A 16,508-nucleotide genomic window follows, 5' to 3' on the forward strand; every position below is an offset into this window, starting at 1 on the left:
AGAGCACCTCTGCAACAGATGGCACGTGTTGTTGATATAACCATAATTGACCGGTACAGGAGTGCTCGATGGGTTGTCGATGCAATTAGGTATAAAACAATGTAGTAAACATTTAATGTAAAACAATGTGTACATACTTTATAGCCTCTAATGTGATTTTATAAATGTTTTCTTTACAGGGACCTTTAAGGAAAGCACGGGCAGTCAGGGCAATGTTTAAAACACGTCTGACTTTCAGCTCCCAGAGCCCGTTACCCGGTTCAAGTGTACTTGATGAACTGCAATCAACAGATGGCATCGCCTCCAGATATAGGACTGAACACCCCTGCATCAGAAAGGTGCACTGAACCGTAAGCCGACAGAACCCTGTAAGGTCTTGACTGTCTGCGAAATGTCACAGCGGTCCTACTGTAAAACACAATGGTGGAAACCGGCGGAACAACGTGCCTTTTTGAGGTAGCGTGGCCGAGCGGTCTAAGGCGCTGGATTTAGGCTCCAGTCTCTTTGGAGGCGTGGGTTCAAATCCCACCGCTGCCAGTGGGTCTTTGCTCCGCTTGGATCGTTGTGAGTCTAGTTTTTCTCTTACCTCCAGAGCCACATTAGCTGGTTAGGGTGTGTTTGATGAGGGATGAACCTGCAATCACCTGTTGTACTCAACACGTCGCTGCAACTCAAGAGCCCGGATAGCTCAGTCGGTAGAGCATCAGACTTTTAATCTGAGGGTCCAGGTTTCAAGTCCCTGTTCGGGCGATGTGTTTCCACATTGTTAGTCACCTTTACCTTGTGAGCTCTTCTGGGCCCTCCCTCTGTTGATAAAAATTAAATAAACTGTTTGCTCGTGCGTTGGAGTCTACACATTGGCTTTGAGCAGGGATTTCATCGAGCACATGCTCAAGGAATTCCGTGAGACCTCAGCAAAAGCTGCCAATCTTCTCCCTGCAGATGTAGTCACTCAGTCACTTTGCCGGAGGCATGTTGGCCAGCCGTGATCGTATAGTGGTTAGTACTCTGCGTTGTGGTCGCAGCAACGCCGGTTCGAATCCGGGTTACGGCAGTCCTTACGGCAGTCCTTATTGAAGTCCTGCCTTTCCCTTTTTGACATCGTCCTCTGCAGCAGCACGACCGAAACCCAGAGGGCCTGGAACCTGTTGTAGTCGTGGCCGAGCGGTCAAGGCGATGGACTTGAAATCCGTTGGGGTCTCCCCGCGCAGGTTCAAACCCTGCCGACTACGGCTGCTTGAGAGAGAGATGAAGGTCAAGCCTTCATAGACTACCACATTTTTCGTTAAGAGCGACTCTGCAACAGATGGCACGTGTTGTTGATATAACACAAATTGACCGGTACAGGAGTGCTCGATGGGTTTTCGATGCAATTAGGTAAATAACAATGTAGTAAACACTTAATGTAAATCAATGTGTACATACTTTATAGCCTCTAATGTGATTTTATAAATATTTAAGAGCACCTCTGCAACAGATGGCACGTGTTGTTGATATAACCATAATTGACCGGTACAGGAGTGCTCGATGGGTTGTCGATGCAATTAGGTATACAACAACGTAGTAAACATTTAATGTAAATCAATGTGTACATACTTTATAGCCTTTTATATGATTTTACAAATGTTTAAGAGCACCTCTGCAACAGATGGCACGTGTTGTTGATATAACCATAATTGACCGGTACAGGAGTGCTCGATGGGTTGTCGATGCAATTAGGTATACAACAACGTAGTAAACATTTAATGTAAAACAATGTGTACATACTTTATAGCCTCTAATGTGATTTTATAAATGTTTTCTTTGCAGGGACCTTTAAGGAAAGCACGGGCAGATAAAAGACCAAAGATGAGCTTTCAGGGCAGTGTTTAAAACACGTCTGACTTTCAGCTCCCAGAGCCCGTTACCCGGTTCAAGTGTACTTGATGAACTGCAATCAACAGATGGCATCGCCTCCAGATATAGGACTGAACACCCCTGCATCAGAAAGGTGCACTGAACCGTAAGCCGACAGAACACTGTAAGGTCTTGACTGTCTGCGAAATGTCACAGCGTTCCTACTGTAAAACACAATGGTGGAAACCGGCGGCACAACGTGCCTTTTTGAGGTAGCGTGGCCGAGTGGTCTAAGGCGCTGGATTTAGGCTCCAGTCTCTTTGGAGGCGTGGGTTCAAATCCCACCGCTGCCAGTGGGTCTTTGCTCCGCTTGGATCGTTGTGAGTCTAGTTTTTCTCTTACCTCCAGAGCCACATTAGCTGGTTAGGTTGTGTTTGATGAGGGATGAACCTGCAATCACCTGTTGTACTCAACACGTCGCTGCAAGTCAAGAGCCCGGATAGCTCAGTGGGTAGAGCATCAGACTTTTAATCTTAGGGTCCAGGGTTCAAGTCCCTGTTCGGGCGATGTGTTTCCACATTGTTAGTCACCTTTACCTTGTGAGATCTTCTGGGCCCTCCCTCTGTTGATTAAAATTAAATAAACTGTTTGCTCGTGCGTTGGAGTCTACACATTGACTTTGAGCAGGGATTTCATCGAGCACATGCTCAATCTTCTCCCTGCAGATGTAGTCACTCAGTCACTTTGCCGGATGCATGTTGGCCAGCCGTGATCGTATAGTGGTTAGTACTCTGCGTTGTGGTCGCAGCAACCCCTGTTCGAATCCAGGTTACGGCAGTCCTTATTGAAGTCCTGCCTTTCCCTTTTTGACATCGTCCTCTGCAGCAGCACGACCGAAACCCAGAGGGCCTGGAACCTGTTGTAGTCGTGGCCGAGCGGTTAAGGCGATGGACTTGAAATCCGTTGGGGTCTCCCCGCGCAGGTTCAAACCCTGCCGACTACGGCTGCTTGAGATTGAGATGAAGGTCAAGCCTTCATAGACTACCACGTTTTTCGTTAAGAGCGACTCTGCAACAGATGGCACGAGTTGTTGATATAACACAAATTGACCGGTACAGGAGTGCTCGATGGGTTTTTGCTGCAATTAGGTAAATAACAATGTGGTAAACACTTAATGTAAATCAATGTGTACAGACTTTATAGCCTTTTATATGATTTTATAAATATTTAAGAGCACCTCTGCAACAGATGGCACGTGTTGTTGATATAACCATAATTGACCGGTACAGGAGTGCTCGATGGGTTGTCGATGCAATTAGGTATACAACAACGTAGTAAACATTTAATGTAAATCAATGTGTACATACTTTATAGCCTTTTATATGATTTTACAAATGTTTAAGAGCACCTCTGCAACAGATGGCACGTGTTGTTGATATAACCATAATTGACCGGTACAGGAGTGCTCGATGGGTTGTCGATGCAATTAGGTATACAACAACGTAGTAAACATTTAATGTAAAACAATGTGTACATACTTTATAGCCTCTAATGTGATTTTATAAATGTTTTCTTTGCAGGGACCTTTAAGGAAAGCACGGGCAGATAAAAGACCAAAGATGAGCTTTCAGGGCAGTGTTTAAAACACGTCTGACTTTCAGCTCCCAGAGCCCGTTACCCGGTTCAAGTGTACTTGATGAACTGCAATCAACAGATGGCATCGCCTCCAGATATAGGACTGAACACCCCTGCATCAGAAAGGTGCACTGAACCGTAAGCCGACAGAACACTGTAAGGTCTTGACTGTCTGCGAAATGTCACAGCGTTCCTACTGTAAAACACAATGGTGGAAACCGGCGGCACAACGTGCCTTTTTGAGGTAGCGTGGCCGAGTGGTCTAAGGCGCTGGATTTAGGCTCCAGTCTCTTTGGAGGCGTGGGTTCAAATCCCACCGCTGCCAGTGGGTCTTTGCTCCGCTTGGATCGTTGTGAGTCTAGTTTTTCTCTTACCTCCAGAGCCACATTAGCTGGTTAGGGTGTGTTTGATGAGGGATGAACCTGCAATCACCTGTTGTACTCAACACGTCGCTGCAACTCAAGAGCCCGGATAGCTCAGTCGGTAGAGCATCAGACTTTTAATCTGAGGGTCCAGGGTTCAAGTCCCTGTTCGGGCGATGTGTTTCCACATTGTTAGTCACCTTTACCTTGTGAGCTCTTCTGGGCCCTCGCTCTGTTGATAAAAATTAAATAAACTGTTTGCTCGTGCGTTGGAGTCTACACATTGGCTTTGAGCAGGGATTTCATCGAACACATGCTCAAGGAATTCCTTGAGACCTCAGCAAAAGCTGCCAATCTTCTCCCTGCAGATGTAGTCACTCATTCACTTTGCCGGAGGCATGTTGGCCAGCCGTGATCGTATCGTGGTTAGTACTCTGCGTTGTGGTCGCAGCAACCCCGGTTCGAATCCGGGTTACGCCAGTCCTTACGGCAGTCCTTATTGAAGTCCTGCCTTTCCCTTTTTGACATCGTCCTCTGCAGCAGCACGACCGAAACCCAGAGGGCCTGGAACCTGTTGTAGTCGTGGCCGAGCGGTTAAGGCGATGGACTCTCTCTTGAGAGAGAGATGAAGGTCAAGCCTTCATAGACTACAACGTTTTTCGTTAAGAGCGACTCTGCAACAGATGGCACGTGTTGTTGATATAACACAAATTGACCGGTACAGGAGTGCTCGATGGGTTTTCGATGCAATTAGGTAAATAACAATGTAGTAAACACTTAATGTAAATCAATGTGTACATACTTTATAGCCTTTTATATGATTTTACAAATGTTTAAGAGCACCTCTGCAACAGATGGCACGTGTTGTTGATATAACCATAATTGACCGGTACAGGAGTGCTCGATGGGTTGTCGATGCAATTAGGTATACAACAACGTAGTAAACATTTAATGTAAAACAATGTGTACATACTTTATAGCCTCTAATGTGATTTTATAAATGTTTTCTTTGCAGGGACCTTTAAGGAAAGCATGGGCAGATAAAAGACCAAAGATGAGCTTTCAGCTCCCAGAGCCCGTTACCCGGTTCAAGTGTACTTGATGAACTGCAATCAACAGATGGCATCGCCTCCAGATATAGGACTGAACACCCCTGCATCAGAAAGGTGCACTGAACCCTAAGCCGACAGAACCCTGTTAGGTCTTGACTGTCTGCGAAATGTCACAGCGGTCCTACTGTAAAACACAATGGTGGAAACCGGCGGCACAATGTGCCTTTTTGAGGTAGCATGGCCGAGTGGTCTAAGGCGCTGGATTTAGGCTCCAGTCTCTTTGGAGGCGTGGGTTCAAATCCCACCGCTGCCAGTGGGTCTTTGCTCCGCTTGGATCGTTGTGAGTCTAGTTTTTCTCTTACCTCCAGAGCCACATTAGCTGGTTAGGGTGTCTTTGATGAGGGGTTAACCTGCAATCACCTGTTGTACTCAACACGTCGCTGCAACTCAAGAGCCCGGATAGCTCAGTCGGTAGAGCATCAGACTTTTAATCTGAGGGTCCAGGGTTCAATTCCCTGTTCGGGCGATGTGTTTCCACATTGTTAGTCACCTTTACCTTGTGAGCTCTTCTGGGCCCTCCCTCTGTTGATAAAAATTAAATAAACTGTTTGCTCGTGCGTTGGAGTCTACACATTGGCTTTGAGCAGGGATTTCATCGAGCACATGCTCAAGGAATTCCGTGAGACCTCAGCAAAACCTGCCAATCTTCTCCCTGCAGATGTAGTCACTCAGTCACTTTGCCGGAGGCATGTTGGCCAGCCGTGATCGTGTAGTGGTTAGTACTCTGCGTTGTGGTCGCAGCAACGCCGGTTCGAATCCGGGTTACGGCAGTCCTTATTGAAGTCCTGCCTTTCCCTTTTTGACATCGTCCTCTGCAGCAGCACGACCGAAACCCAGAGGGCCTGGAACCTGTTGTAGTCTTGGCCGAGCGGTTAAGGCGATGGACTTGAAATCCGTTGGGGTCTCCCCGCGCAGGTTCAAACCCTGCCGACTACGGCTGCTTGAGAGAGAGATGAAGGTCAAGCCTTCATAGACTACCTCATTTTTCGTTAAGAGCGACTCTGCAACAGATGGCACGTGTTGTTGATATAACACAAATTGACCGGTACAGGAGTGCTCGATGGGTTTTCGATGCAATTAGGTAAATAACAATGTAGTAAACACTTAATGTAAATCAATGTGTACATACTTTATAGCCTCTAATGTGATTTTATAAATATTTAAGAGCACCTCTGCAACAGATGGCACGTGTTGTTGATATAACCATAATTGACCGGTACAGGAGTGCTCGATGGGTTGTCGATGCAATTAGGTATACAACAACGTAGTAAACATTTAATGTAAATCAATGTGTACATACTTTATAGCCTTTTATATGATTTTACAAATGTTTAAGAGCACCTCTGCAACAGATGGCACGTGTTGTTGATATAACCATAATTGACCGGTACAGGAGTGCTCGATGGGTTGTCGATGCAATTATGTATACAACAACGTAGTAAACATTTAATGTAAAACAATGTGTACATACTTTATAGCCTCTAATGTGATTTTATAAATGTTTTCTTTGCAGGGACCTTTAAGGAAAGCACGGGCAGATAAAAGACCAAAGATGAGCTTTCAGGGCAGTGTTTAAAACACGTCTGACTTTCAGCTCCCAGAGCCCGTTACCCGGTTCAAGTGTACTTGATGAACTGCAATCAACAGATGGCATCGCCTCCAGATATAGGACTGAACACCCCTGCATCAGAAAGGTGCACTGAACCCTAAGCCGACAGAACCCTGTAAGGTCTTGACTGTCTGCAAAATGTCACAGCGGTCCTACTGTAAAACACAATGGTGGAAACCGGCGGCACAACGTGCCTTTTTCAGGTAGCGTGGCCGAGCGGTCTAAGGCGCTGGATTTAGGCTCCAGTCTCTTTGGACGCGTGGGTTCAAATCCCACCGCTGCCAGTGGGTCTTTGCTCCGCTCGGATCGTTGTGAGTCTAGTTTTTCTCTTACCTCCAGAGCCACATTAGCTGGTTAGGTTGTGTTTGATGAGGGATGAACCTGCAATCACCTGTTGTACTCAACACGTCGCTGCAAGTCAAGAGCCCGGATAGCTCAGTGGGTAGAGCATCAGACTTTTAATCTTAGGGTCCAGGGTTCAAGTCCCTGTTCGGGCGATGTGTTTCCACATTGTTAGTCACCTTTACCTTGTGAGATCTTCTGGGCCCTCCCTCTGTTGATTAAAATTAAATAAACTGTTTGCTCGTGCGTTGGAGTCTACACATTGACTTTGAGCAGGGATTTCATCGAGCACATGCTCAAGGAATTCCGTGAGACCACAGCAAAAGCTGCCAATCTTCTCCCTGCAGATGTAGTCACTCAGTCACTTTGCCGGATGCATGTTGGCCAGCCGTGATCGTATAGTGGTTAGTACTCTGCGTTGTGGTCGCAGCAACCCCGGTTCGAATCCGGGTTACGGCAGTCCTTATTGAAGTCCTGCCTTTCCCTTTTTGACATCGTCCTCTGCAGCAGCACGACCGAAACCCAGAGGGCCTGGAACCTGTTGTAGTCGTGGCCGAGCGGTTAAGGCGATGGACTTGAAATCCGTTGGGGTCTCCCCGCGCAGGTTCAAACCCTGCCGACTACGGCTGCTTGAGATTGAGATGAAGGTCAAGCCTTCATAGACTACCAAGTTTTTCGTTAAGAGCGACTCTGCAACAGATGGCACGTGTTGTTGATATAACACAAATTGACCGGTACAGGAGTGCTCGATGGGTTTTTGCTGCAATTAGGTAAATAACAATGTGGTAAACACTTAATGTAAATCAATGTGTACATACTTTATAGCCTTTTATATGATTTTATAAATATTTAAGAGCACCTCTGCAACAGATGGCACGTGTTGTTGATATAACCATAATTGACCGGTACAGGAGTGCTCGATGGGTTGTCGATGCAATTAGGTATACAACAACGTAGTAAACATTTAATGTAAATCAATGTGTACATACTTTATAGCCTTTTATATGATTTTACAAATGTTTAAGAGCACCTCTGCAACAGATGGCACGTGTTGTTGATATAACCATAATTGACCGGTACAGGAGTGCTCGATGGGTTGTCGATGCAATTAGGTATACAACAACGTAGTAAACATTTAATGTAAAACAATGTGTACATACTTTATAGCCTCTAATGTGATTTTATAAATGTTTTCTTTGCAGGGACCTTTAAGGAAAGCACGGGCAGATAAAAGACCAAAGATGAGCTTTCAGGGCAGTGTTTAAAACACGTCTGACTTTCAGCTCCCAGAGCCCGTTACCCGGTTCAAGTGTACTTGATGAACTGCAATCAACAGATGGCATCGCCTCCAGATATAGGACTGAACACCCCTGCATCAGAAAGGTGCACTGAACCGTAAGCCGACAGAACACTGTAAGGTCTTGACTGTCTGCGAAATGTCACAGCGTTCCTACTGTAAAACACAATGGTGGAAACCGGCGGCACAACGTGCCTTTTTGAGGTAGCGTGGCCGAGTGGTCTAAGGCGCTGGATTTAGGCTCCAGTCTCTTTGGAGGCGTGGGTTCAAATCCCACCGCTGCCAGTGGGTCTTTGCTCCGCTTGGATCGTTGTGAGTCTAGTTTTTCTCTTACCTCCAGAGCCACATTAGCTGGTTAGGGTGTGTTTGATGAGGGATGAACCTGCAATCACCTGTTGTACTCAACACGTCGCTGCAACTCAAGAGCCCGGATAGCTCAGTCGGTAGAGCATCAGACTTTTAATCTGAGGGTCCAGGGTTCAAGTCCCTGTTCGGGCGATGTGTTTCCACATTGTTAGTCACCTTGACCTTGTGAGCTCTTCTGGGCCCTCCCTCTGTTGATAAAAATTAAATAAACTGTTTGCTCGTGCGTTGGAGTCTACACATTGGCTTTGAGCAGGGATTTCATCGAACACATGCTCAAGGAATTCCTTGAGACCTCAGCAAAAGCTGCCAATCTTCTCCCTGCAGATGTAGTCACTCATTCACTTTGCCGGAGGCATGTTGGCCAGCCGTGATCGTATCGTGGTTAGTACTCTGCGTTGTGGTCGCAGCAACCCCGGTTCGAATCCGGGTTACGCCAGTCCTTACGGCAGTCCTTATTGAAGTCCTGCCTTTCCCTTTTTGACATCGTCCTCTGCAGCAGCACGACCGAAACCCAGAGGGCCTGGAACCTGTTGTAGTCGTGGCCGAGCGGTTAAGGCGATGGACTCTCTCTTGAGAGAGAGATGAAGGTCAAGCCTTCATAGACTACAACGTTTTTCGTTAAGAGCGACTCTGCAACAGATGGCACGTGTTGTTGATATAACACAAATTGACCGGTACAGGAGTGCTCGATGGGTTTTCGATGCAATTAGGTAAATAACAATGTAGTAAACACTTAATGTAAATCAATGTGTACATACTTTATAGCCTTTTATATGATTTTACAAATGTTTAAGAGCACCTCTGCAACAGATGGCACGTGTTGTTGATATAACCATAATTGACCGGTACAGGAGTGCTCGATGGGTTGTCGATGCAATTAGGTATACAACAACGTAGTAAACATTTAATGTAAAACAATGTGTACATACTTTATAGCCTCTAATGTGATTTTATAAATGTTTTCTTTGCAGGGACCTTTAAGGAAAGCATGGGCAGATAAAAGACCAAAGATGAGCTTTCAGCTCCCAGAGCCCGTTACCCGGTTCAAGTGTACTTGATGAACTGCAATCAACAGATGGCATCGCCTCCAGATATAGGACTGAACACCCCTGCATCAGAAAGGTGCACTGAACCCTAAGCCGACAGAACCCTGTTAGGTCTTGACTGTCTGCGAAATGTCACAGCGGTCCTACTGTAAAACACAATGGTGGAAACCGGCGGCACAATGTGCCTTTTTGAGGTAGCGTGGCCGAGTGGTCTAAGGCGCTGGATTTAGGCTCCAGTCTCTTTGGAGGCGTGGGTTCAAATCCCACCGCTGCCAGTGGGTCTTTGCTCCGCTTGGATCGTTGTGAGTCTAGTTTTTCTCTTACCTCCAGAGCCACATTAGCTGGTTAGGGTGTGTTTGATGAGGGATGAACCTGCAATCACCTGTTGTACTCAACACGTCGCTGCAACTCAAGAGCCCGGATAGCTCAGTCGGTAGAGCATCAGACTTTTAATCTGAGGGTCCAGGGTTCAAGTCCCTGTTCGGGCGATGTGTTTCCACATTGTTAGTCACCTTTACCTTGTGAGCTCTTCTGGGCCCTCCCTCTGTTGATAAAAATTAAATAAACTGTTTGCTCGTGCGTTGGAGTCTACACATTGGCTTTGAGCAGGGATTTCATCGAGCACATGCTCAAGGAATTCCGTGAGACCTCAGCAAAACCTGCCAATCTTCTCCCTGCAGATGTAGTCACTCAGTCACTTTGCCGGAGGCATGTTGGCCAGCCGTGATCGTGTAGTGGTTAGTACTCTGCGTTGTGGTCGCAGCAACCCCGGTTCGAATCCGGGTTACGGCAGTCCTTATTGAAGTCCTGCCTTTCCCTTTTTGACATCGTCCTCTGCAGCAGCACGACCGAAACCCAGAGGGCCTGGAACCTGTTGTAGTCGTGGCCGAGCGGTTAAGGCGATGGACTTGAAATCCGTTGGGGTCTCCCCGCGCAGGTTCAAACCCTGCCGACTACGGCTGCTTGAGAGAGAGATGAAGGTCAAGCCTTCATAGACTACCACATTTTTCGTTAAGAGCGACTCTGCAACAGATGGCACGTGTTGTTGATATAACACAAATTGACCGGTACAGGAGTGCTCGATGGGTTTTCGATGCAATTAGGTAAATAACAATGTAGTAAACACTTAATGTAAATCAATGTGTACATACTTTATAGCCTCTAATGTGATTTTATAAATATTTAAGAGCACCTCTGCAACAGATGGCACGTGTTGTTGATATAACCATAATTGACCGGTACAGGAGTGCTCGATGGGTTGTCGATGCAATTAGGTATACAACAACGTAGTAAACATTTAATGTAAATCAATGTGTACATACTTTATAGCCTTTTATATGATTTTACAAATGTTTAAGAGCACCTCTGCAACAGATGGCACGTGTTGTTGATATAACCATAATTGACCGGTACAGGAGTGCTCGATGGGTTGTCGATGCAATTATGTATACAACAACGTAGTAAACATTTAATGTAAAACAATGTGTACATACTTTATAGCCTCTAATGTGATTTTATAAATGTTTTCTTTGCAGGGACCTTTAAGGAAAGCACGGGCAGATAAAAGACCAAAGATGAGCTTTCAGGGCAGTGTTTAAAACACGTCTGACTTTCAGCTCCCAGAGCCCGTTACCCGGTTCAAGTGTACTTGATGAACTGCAATCAACAGATGGCATCGCCTCCAGATATAGGACTGAACACCCCTGCATCAGAAAGGTGCACTGAACCCTAAGCCGACAGAACCCTGTAAGGTCTTGACTGTCTGCAAAATGTCACAGCGGTCCTACTGTAAAACACAATGGTGGAAACCGGCGGCACAACGTGCCTTTTTGAGGTAGCGTGGCCGAGCGGTCTAAGGCGCTGGATTTAGGCTCCAGTCTCTTTGGACGCGTGGGTTCAAATCCCACCGCTGACAGTGGGTCTTTGCTCCGCTCGGATCGTTGTGAGTCTAGTTTTTCTCTTACCTCCAGAGCCACATTAGCTGGTTAGGTTGTGTTTGATGAGGGATGAACCTGCAATCACCTGTTGTACTCAACACGTCGCTGCAAGTCAAGAGCCCGGATAGCTCAGTGGGTAGAGCATCAGACTTTTAATCTTAGGGTCCAGGGTTCAAGTCCCTGTTCGGGCGATGTGTTTCCACATTGTTAGTCACCTTTACCTTGTGAGATCTTCTGGGCCCTCCCTCTGTTGATTAAAATTAAATAAACTGTTTGCTCGTGCGTTGGAGTCTACACATTGACTTTGAGCAGGGATTTCATCGAGCACATGCTCAAGGAATTCCGTGAGACCACAGCAAAAGCTGACAATCTTCTCGCTGCAGATGTAGTCACTCAGTCACTTTGCCGGAGGCATGTTGGCCAGCCGTGATCGTATAGTGGTTAGTACTCTGCGTTGTGGTCGCAGCAACCCTGGTTCGAATCCGGGTTACGGCAGTCCTTATTGAAGTCCTGCCTTTCCCTTTTTGACATCGTCCTCTGCAGCAGCACGACCGAAACCCAGAGGGCCTGGAACCTGTTGTAGTCGTGGCCGAGCGGTTAAGGCGATGGACTTGACATCCGTTGGGGTCTCCCCGCGCAGGTTCAAACCCTGCCGACTACGGCTGCTTGAGATTGAGATGAAGGTCAAGCCTTCATAGACTACCACGTTTTTCGTTAAGAGCGACTCTGCAACAGATGGCACGTGTTGTTGATATAACACAAATTGACCGGTACAGGAGTGCTCGATGGGTTTTTGCTGCAATTAGGTAAATAACAATGTAGTAAACACTTAATGTAAATCAATGTGTACATACTTTATAGCCTCTAATGTGATTTTATAAATGTTTTCTTTGCAGGGACCTTTAAGGAAAGCACGGGCAGATAAAAGACCAAAGATGAGCTTTCAGGGCAGTGTTTAAAACACGTCTGACTTTCAGCTCCCAGAGCCCGTTACCCGGTTCAAGTGTACTTGATGAACTGCAATCAACAGATGGCATCGCCTCCAGATATAGGACTGAACACCCCTGCATCAGAAAGGTGCACTGAACCCTAAGCCGACAGAACCCTGTAAGGTCTTGACTGTCTGCAAAATGTCACAGCGGTCCTACTGTAAAACACAATGGTGGAAACCGGCGGCACAACGTGCCTTTTTGAGGTAGCGTGGCCGAGCGGTCTAAGGCGCTGGATTTAGGCTCCAGTCTCTTTGGACGCGTGGGTTCAAATCCCACCGCTGACAGTGGGTCTTTGCTCCGCTCGGATCGTTGTGAGTCTAGTTTTTCTCTTACCTCCAGAGCCACATTAGCTGGTTAGGTTGTGTTTGATGAGGGATGAACCTGCAATCACCTGTTGTACTCAACACGTCGCTGCAAGTCAAGAGCCCGGATAGCTCAGTGGGTAGAGCATCAGACTTTTAATCTTAGGGTCCAGGGTTCAAGTCCCTGTTCGGGCGATGTGTTTCCACATTGTTAGTCACCTTTACCTTGTGAGATCTTCTGGGCCCTCCCTCTGTTGATTAAAATTAAATAAACTGTTTGCTCGTGCGTTGGAGTCTACACATTGACTTTGAGCAGGGATTTCATCGAGCACATGCTCAAGGAATTCCGTGAGACCACAGCAAAAGCTGACAATCTTCTCGCTGCAGATGTAGTCACTCAGTCACTTTGCCGGAGGCATGTTGGCCAGCCGTGATCGTATAGTGGTTAGTACTCTGCGTTGTGGTCGCAGCAACCCTGGTTCGAATCCGGGTTACGGCAGTCCTTATTGAAGTCCTGCCTTTCCCTTTTTGACATCGTCCTCTGCAGCAGCACGACCGAAACCCAGAGGGCCTGGAACCTGTTGTAGTCGTGGCCGAGCGGTTAAGGCGATGGACTTGACATCCGTTGGGGTCTCCCCGCGCAGGTTCAAACCCTGCCGACTACGGCTGCTTGAGATTGAGATGAAGGTCAAGCCTTCATAGACTACCACGTTTTTCGTTAAGAGCGACTCTGCAACAGATGGCACGTGTTGTTGATATAACACAAATTGACCGGTACAGGAGTGCTCGATGGGTTTTTGCTGCAATTAGGTAAATAACAATGTAGTAAACACTTAATGTAAATCAATGTGTACATACTTTATAGCCTCTAATGTGATTTTATAAATGTTTTCTTTGCAGGGACCTTTAAGGAAAGCACGGGCAGATAAAAGACCAAAGATGAGCTTTCAGGGCAGTGTTTAAAACACGTCTGACTTTCAGCTCCCAGAGCCCGTTACCCGGTTCAAGTGTACTTGATGAACTGCAATCAACAGATGGCATCGCCTCCAGATATAGGACTGAACACCCCTGCATCAGAAAGGTGCACTGAACCCTAAGCCGACAGAACCCTGTAAGGTCTTGACTGTCTGCGAAATGTCACAGCGGTCCTACTGTAAAACACAATGGTGGAAACCGGCGGCACAACGTGCCTTTTTGATGTAGCGTGGCCGAGCGGTCTAAGGCGCTGGATTTAGGGTCCTGTCTCTTTGGAGGCGTGGGTTCAAATCCCACCGCTGCCAGTGGGTCTTTGCTCCGCTTGGATCGTTGTGAGTCTAGTTTTTCTCTTACCTCCAGAGCCACATTAGCTGGTTAGGTTGTTCTTGATGAGGGATGAACCTGCAATCAACTGTTGTACTCAACACGTCGCTGCAACTCAAGAGCCCGGATAGCTCAGTCGGTAGAGCATCAGACTTTTAATCTGAGGGTCCAGGGTTCAAGTCCCTGTTCGGGCGATGTGTTTCCACATTGTTAGTCACCTTTACCTTGTGAGATCTTCTGGGCCCTCCCTCTGTTGATTAAAATTAAATAAACTGTTTGCTCGTGCGTTGGAGTCTACACATTGACTTTGAGCAGGGATTTCATCGAGCACATGCTCAAGGAATTCCGTGAGACCACAGCAAAAGCTGACAATCTTCTCCCTGCAGATGTAGTCACTCAGTCACTTTGCCGGAGGCATGTTGGCCAGCCGTGATCGTATAGTGGTTAGTACTCTGCGTTGTGGTCGCAGCAACCCCGGTTCGAATCCGGGTTACGGCAGTCCTTATTGAAGTCCTGCCTTTCCCTTTTTGACATCGTCCTCTGCAGCAGCACGACCGAAACCCAGAGGGCCTGGAACCTGTTGTAGTCTTTGCCGAGCGGTTAAGGCGATGGACTTGAAATCCGTTGGGGTCTCCCCGCGCAGGTTCAAACCCTGCCGACTACGGCTGCTTGAGATTGAGATGAAGGTCAAGCCTTCATAGACTACCACGTTTTTCGTTAAGAGCGACTCTTCAACAGATGGCACGTGTTGTTGATATAACACAAATTGACCGGTACAAGAGTGCTCGATGGGTTTTTGCTGCAATTAGGTAAATAACAATGTAGTAAACACTTAATGTAAATCAATGTGTACATACTTTATAGCCTTTTATATGATTTTACAAATGTTTAAGAGCACCTCTGCAACAGATGGCACGTGTTGTTGATATAACCATAATTGACCGGTACAGGAGTGCTCGATGGGTTGTCGATGCAATTAGGTATACAACAACGTAGTAAACATTTAATGTAAAACAATGTGTACATACTTTATAGCCTCTAATGTGATTTTATAAATGTTTTCTTTGCAGGGACCTTTAAGGAAAGCACGGGCAGATAAAAGACCAAAGATGAGCTTTCAGGGCAGTGTTTAAAACATGTCGCACTTTCAGCTCCCAGAGCCCGTTACCCGGTTCAAGTGTACTTGATGAACTGCAATCAACAGATGGCATCGCCTCCAGATATAGGACTGAACACCCCTGCATCAGAAAGGTGCACTGAACCCTAAGCCGACAGAACCCTGTAAGGTCTTGACTGTCTGCGAAATGTCACAGTGGTCCTACTGTAAAACACAATGGTGGAAACCGGCGGCACAATGTGCCTTTTTGAGGTAGCGTGGCCGAGTGGTCTAAGGCGCTGGATTTAGGCTCCAGTCTCTTTGGACGCGTGGGTTCAAATCCCACCGCTGCCAGTGGGTCTTTGCTCCGCTCGGATCGTTGTGAGTCTAGTTTTTCTCTTACCTCCAGAGCCACATTAGCTGGTTAGGTTGTGTTTGATGAGGGATGAACCTGCAATCACCTGTTGTACTCAACACGTCGCTGCAAGTCAAGAGCCCGGATAGCTCAGTGGGTAGAGCATCAGACTTTTAATCTTAGGGTCCAGGGTTCAAGTCCCTGTTCGGGCGATGTGTTTCCACATTGTTAGTCACCTTTACCTTGTGAGATCTTCTGGGCCCTCCCTCTGTTGATTAAAATTAAATAAACTGTTTGCTCGTGCGTTGGAGTCTACACATTGACTTTGAGCAGGGATTTCATCGAGCACATGCTCAAGGAATTCCGTGAGACCACAGCAAAAGCTGCCAATCTTCTCCCTGCAGATGTAGTCACTCAGTCACTTTGCCGGATGCATGTTGGCCAGCCGTGATCGTATAGTGGTTAGTACTCTGCGTTGTGGTCGCAGCAACCCCGGTTCGAATCCGGGTTACGGCAGTCCTTATTGAAGTCCTGCCTTTCCCTTTTTGACATCGTCCTCTGCAGCAGCACGACCGAAACCCAGAGGGCCTGGAACCTGTTGTAGTCGTGGCCGAGCGGTTAAGGCGATGGACTTGAAATCCGTTGGGGTCTCCCCGCGCAGGTTCAAACCCTGCCGACTACGGCTGCTTGAGATTGAGATGAAGGTCAAGCCTTCATAGACTACCAAGTTTTTCGTTAAGAGCGACTCTGCAACAGATGGCACGTGTTGTTGATATAACACAAATTGACCGGTACAGGAGTGCTCGATGGGTTTTTGCTGCAATTAGGTAAATAACAATGTGGTAAACACTTAATGTAAATCAATGTGTACATACTTTATAGCCTTTTATATGATTTTATAAATATTTAAGAGCACCTCTGC

The 16,508-nt window shown here is 46.8% G+C and overlaps 36 non-coding genes across 36 annotated transcripts; all 36 read left to right on the forward strand.

Annotated features, from left to right (window-relative positions):
• Positions 1-455: 455 nt before the first annotated feature.
• Positions 456-537, forward strand: trnal-uag (transfer RNA leucine (anticodon UAG)). The gene has a single exon. It is a non-coding gene; the product is annotated as a tRNA-Leu (tRNA).
• A 140-nt stretch (positions 538-677) lies between these two features.
• On the forward strand, positions 678-750 carry trnak-uuu (transfer RNA lysine (anticodon UUU)). Its single transcript has one exon. It is a non-coding gene; the product is annotated as a tRNA-Lys (tRNA).
• A 400-nt stretch (positions 751-1,150) lies between these two features.
• Positions 1,151-1,232, forward strand: trnas-uga (transfer RNA serine (anticodon UGA)). Its single transcript has one exon. It is a non-coding gene; the product is annotated as a tRNA-Ser (tRNA).
• Positions 1,233-2,107: 875 nt separating this feature from the next.
• trnal-uag (transfer RNA leucine (anticodon UAG)) lies at positions 2,108-2,189 on the forward strand. Its single transcript has one exon. It is a non-coding gene; the product is annotated as a tRNA-Leu (tRNA).
• Positions 2,190-2,329: 140 nt separating this feature from the next.
• On the forward strand, positions 2,330-2,402 carry trnak-uuu (transfer RNA lysine (anticodon UUU)). Its single transcript has one exon. It is a non-coding gene; the product is annotated as a tRNA-Lys (tRNA).
• A 355-nt stretch (positions 2,403-2,757) lies between these two features.
• On the forward strand, positions 2,758-2,839 carry trnas-uga (transfer RNA serine (anticodon UGA)). Its single transcript has one exon. It is a non-coding gene; the product is annotated as a tRNA-Ser (tRNA).
• An 875-nt stretch (positions 2,840-3,714) lies between these two features.
• Positions 3,715-3,796, forward strand: trnal-uag (transfer RNA leucine (anticodon UAG)). The gene has a single exon. It is a non-coding gene; the product is annotated as a tRNA-Leu (tRNA).
• Positions 3,797-3,936: 140 nt separating this feature from the next.
• On the forward strand, positions 3,937-4,009 carry trnak-uuu (transfer RNA lysine (anticodon UUU)). The gene has a single exon. It is a non-coding gene; the product is annotated as a tRNA-Lys (tRNA).
• A 1,107-nt stretch (positions 4,010-5,116) lies between these two features.
• Positions 5,117-5,198, forward strand: trnal-uag (transfer RNA leucine (anticodon UAG)). Its single transcript has one exon. It is a non-coding gene; the product is annotated as a tRNA-Leu (tRNA).
• Positions 5,199-5,338: 140 nt separating this feature from the next.
• trnak-uuu (transfer RNA lysine (anticodon UUU)) lies at positions 5,339-5,411 on the forward strand. Its single transcript has one exon. It is a non-coding gene; the product is annotated as a tRNA-Lys (tRNA).
• A 388-nt stretch (positions 5,412-5,799) lies between these two features.
• Positions 5,800-5,881, forward strand: trnas-uga (transfer RNA serine (anticodon UGA)). Its single transcript has one exon. It is a non-coding gene; the product is annotated as a tRNA-Ser (tRNA).
• An 875-nt stretch (positions 5,882-6,756) lies between these two features.
• Positions 6,757-6,838, forward strand: trnal-uag (transfer RNA leucine (anticodon UAG)). The gene has a single exon. It is a non-coding gene; the product is annotated as a tRNA-Leu (tRNA).
• A 140-nt stretch (positions 6,839-6,978) lies between these two features.
• trnak-uuu (transfer RNA lysine (anticodon UUU)) lies at positions 6,979-7,051 on the forward strand. Its single transcript has one exon. It is a non-coding gene; the product is annotated as a tRNA-Lys (tRNA).
• A 232-nt stretch (positions 7,052-7,283) lies between these two features.
• On the forward strand, positions 7,284-7,355 carry trnah-gug (transfer RNA histidin (anticodon GUG)). The gene has a single exon. It is a non-coding gene; the product is annotated as a tRNA-His (tRNA).
• Positions 7,356-7,439: 84 nt separating this feature from the next.
• trnas-uga (transfer RNA serine (anticodon UGA)) lies at positions 7,440-7,521 on the forward strand. The gene has a single exon. It is a non-coding gene; the product is annotated as a tRNA-Ser (tRNA).
• Positions 7,522-8,396: 875 nt separating this feature from the next.
• Positions 8,397-8,478, forward strand: trnal-uag (transfer RNA leucine (anticodon UAG)). The gene has a single exon. It is a non-coding gene; the product is annotated as a tRNA-Leu (tRNA).
• A 140-nt stretch (positions 8,479-8,618) lies between these two features.
• trnak-uuu (transfer RNA lysine (anticodon UUU)) lies at positions 8,619-8,691 on the forward strand. Its single transcript has one exon. It is a non-coding gene; the product is annotated as a tRNA-Lys (tRNA).
• Positions 8,692-9,798: 1,107 nt separating this feature from the next.
• Positions 9,799-9,880, forward strand: trnal-uag (transfer RNA leucine (anticodon UAG)). The gene has a single exon. It is a non-coding gene; the product is annotated as a tRNA-Leu (tRNA).
• A 140-nt stretch (positions 9,881-10,020) lies between these two features.
• On the forward strand, positions 10,021-10,093 carry trnak-uuu (transfer RNA lysine (anticodon UUU)). Its single transcript has one exon. It is a non-coding gene; the product is annotated as a tRNA-Lys (tRNA).
• A 232-nt stretch (positions 10,094-10,325) lies between these two features.
• Positions 10,326-10,397, forward strand: trnah-gug (transfer RNA histidin (anticodon GUG)). The gene has a single exon. It is a non-coding gene; the product is annotated as a tRNA-His (tRNA).
• Positions 10,398-10,481: 84 nt separating this feature from the next.
• Positions 10,482-10,563, forward strand: trnas-uga (transfer RNA serine (anticodon UGA)). The gene has a single exon. It is a non-coding gene; the product is annotated as a tRNA-Ser (tRNA).
• An 875-nt stretch (positions 10,564-11,438) lies between these two features.
• Positions 11,439-11,520, forward strand: trnal-uag (transfer RNA leucine (anticodon UAG)). The gene has a single exon. It is a non-coding gene; the product is annotated as a tRNA-Leu (tRNA).
• Positions 11,521-11,660: 140 nt separating this feature from the next.
• On the forward strand, positions 11,661-11,733 carry trnak-uuu (transfer RNA lysine (anticodon UUU)). Its single transcript has one exon. It is a non-coding gene; the product is annotated as a tRNA-Lys (tRNA).
• Positions 11,734-11,965: 232 nt separating this feature from the next.
• On the forward strand, positions 11,966-12,037 carry trnah-gug (transfer RNA histidin (anticodon GUG)). The gene has a single exon. It is a non-coding gene; the product is annotated as a tRNA-His (tRNA).
• Positions 12,038-12,121: 84 nt separating this feature from the next.
• trnas-uga (transfer RNA serine (anticodon UGA)) lies at positions 12,122-12,203 on the forward strand. Its single transcript has one exon. It is a non-coding gene; the product is annotated as a tRNA-Ser (tRNA).
• Positions 12,204-12,736: 533 nt separating this feature from the next.
• trnal-uag (transfer RNA leucine (anticodon UAG)) lies at positions 12,737-12,818 on the forward strand. The gene has a single exon. It is a non-coding gene; the product is annotated as a tRNA-Leu (tRNA).
• A 140-nt stretch (positions 12,819-12,958) lies between these two features.
• On the forward strand, positions 12,959-13,031 carry trnak-uuu (transfer RNA lysine (anticodon UUU)). Its single transcript has one exon. It is a non-coding gene; the product is annotated as a tRNA-Lys (tRNA).
• A 232-nt stretch (positions 13,032-13,263) lies between these two features.
• trnah-gug (transfer RNA histidin (anticodon GUG)) lies at positions 13,264-13,335 on the forward strand. The gene has a single exon. It is a non-coding gene; the product is annotated as a tRNA-His (tRNA).
• Positions 13,336-13,419: 84 nt separating this feature from the next.
• trnas-uga (transfer RNA serine (anticodon UGA)) lies at positions 13,420-13,501 on the forward strand. The gene has a single exon. It is a non-coding gene; the product is annotated as a tRNA-Ser (tRNA).
• Positions 13,502-14,256: 755 nt separating this feature from the next.
• Positions 14,257-14,329, forward strand: trnak-uuu (transfer RNA lysine (anticodon UUU)). The gene has a single exon. It is a non-coding gene; the product is annotated as a tRNA-Lys (tRNA).
• A 232-nt stretch (positions 14,330-14,561) lies between these two features.
• Positions 14,562-14,633, forward strand: trnah-gug (transfer RNA histidin (anticodon GUG)). The gene has a single exon. It is a non-coding gene; the product is annotated as a tRNA-His (tRNA).
• An 84-nt stretch (positions 14,634-14,717) lies between these two features.
• Positions 14,718-14,799, forward strand: trnas-uga (transfer RNA serine (anticodon UGA)). The gene has a single exon. It is a non-coding gene; the product is annotated as a tRNA-Ser (tRNA).
• Positions 14,800-15,503: 704 nt separating this feature from the next.
• On the forward strand, positions 15,504-15,585 carry trnal-uag (transfer RNA leucine (anticodon UAG)). Its single transcript has one exon. It is a non-coding gene; the product is annotated as a tRNA-Leu (tRNA).
• A 140-nt stretch (positions 15,586-15,725) lies between these two features.
• On the forward strand, positions 15,726-15,798 carry trnak-uuu (transfer RNA lysine (anticodon UUU)). The gene has a single exon. It is a non-coding gene; the product is annotated as a tRNA-Lys (tRNA).
• Positions 15,799-16,030: 232 nt separating this feature from the next.
• trnah-gug (transfer RNA histidin (anticodon GUG)) lies at positions 16,031-16,102 on the forward strand. Its single transcript has one exon. It is a non-coding gene; the product is annotated as a tRNA-His (tRNA).
• Positions 16,103-16,186: 84 nt separating this feature from the next.
• trnas-uga (transfer RNA serine (anticodon UGA)) lies at positions 16,187-16,268 on the forward strand. Its single transcript has one exon. It is a non-coding gene; the product is annotated as a tRNA-Ser (tRNA).
• The last annotated feature ends 240 nt before the right edge of the window (positions 16,269-16,508 follow it).

This window comes from Triplophysa dalaica, chromosome 5 (genome assembly GCF_015846415.1).
Source record: "Triplophysa dalaica isolate WHDGS20190420 chromosome 5, ASM1584641v1, whole genome shotgun sequence".
In the NCBI taxonomy this organism is placed as follows: domain Eukaryota; kingdom Metazoa; phylum Chordata; class Actinopteri; order Cypriniformes; family Nemacheilidae; genus Triplophysa; species Triplophysa dalaica.